Below are 1,382 nucleotides of genomic sequence, written 5' to 3'. Positions count from 1 at the left end.
TTTAGAGCTGTTAAGAACTGTATTGGAGGACTGCTGAATAATGAGTTTTTTTATAAAAATGATTTAGTAATTCAACTCATTAATTGTATTGAATATAATGATCTCATATGTAGAAAAATATGCATTTCCTTGCTGCTTATAAATATGCCAAAAACAAGCTTTTTAGAATGTCCTCAGCTGGAAAAATTAATTAATTAATCCATTCATTCATTCGTTTTTATATTTTTTTATTTACTTTTTTTAATTTAAGATTAAAATATTTCTTTGTCAGGGTTAGTTTGTATAAACAACTTTTATAGCTATTTAAAAATAATTTAAAATAAAAAAGTCAAATAATTCAAAAAACAAAAAACAAAAAATCAATAGTACTCTACTGTGTGCCCTAATTTAGATAGTTCAGTGTGTGTGTGTGTGTGTGTGTGCGTGTGCGTGCGTGCGTGTGCGTGTGTGTGCATGCGTGTGTGTGTGTGTGTGTGTGTGTGAATCTTATGAGGGCTGTAATGAATGACTAGAGTTTATAATGTTCTGACAGACATTATACTCATAAAATCAGAAATTATCAATCATTTGACCACAACAGCCACAAGGAACCATGATCAATGACCGAGATCATATTTCCTTCTTTCTGCCATTTTTATGCCCAATACATAACTCTACGTCACACACAATATTGGAAATATGGCTTTGAAATCCGCCCTGTGAATTTAATGAACTATTAAACGACAGTGATGATTTTGACCGTGGACATTTGTAAGAACTGGCTTCCTGTAAACACACAGATGTATTTGTGGGTGGCCGTGTGTGATAGAGGGTCAGCGTTAGTGCGCTTGCGTGTAGGTTGGTGTGTCTTGTGGTAAGACCTCAGTTTCCTGTGTTGACTGAGGGCTTTATTGCAGAGCTATTGTACCCAAACATTTTCTTTGGCCCCCGATTTCAAATCCACCACAAACAGGCTCTCATTGCCAACCTTTGTGTTTCCTCAGCTGGGGGATAACCTCTATTAACTCTCCTCTATTATAAAGAATCCCTCGCTCTCCCTCCAAAACACATTGTGGTTTACCATGTCATTCTGTGGTGTACGGTTCTCTGTCTCTGTTTGCTTCACGTCTGTAGTATGCAAGGTTTCAAATAAGAAAAAACAGCAACTGTCAGCCTCTAGCAACCGAAACGTCTGATGCAACCAAAGAGGCAATACTTTAAAGTGACCAGTGACATCAGTATTCTCTACAGTCTATTAGAAATCGTACGTCAGATTTAATAAACAAATTAATAATAAGTTATTTGCCCTAATTTAGATAGTTCAGTGTGTGTGTGTGTGTGTGTGTGCGTGTGCGTGCGTGCGTGTGCGTGTGTGTGCATGCGTGTGTGTGTGTGTGTGTGTG

This window comes from Sinocyclocheilus anshuiensis, unplaced genomic scaffold (assembly GCF_001515605.1).
Source record: "Sinocyclocheilus anshuiensis isolate Anshui unplaced genomic scaffold, SAMN03320099.WGS_v1.1 scaffold1159, whole genome shotgun sequence".
Taxonomy (NCBI): Eukaryota; Metazoa; Chordata; class Actinopteri; order Cypriniformes; family Cyprinidae; genus Sinocyclocheilus; species Sinocyclocheilus anshuiensis.
Note: the sequence above shows the minus strand (reverse complement) of the source record.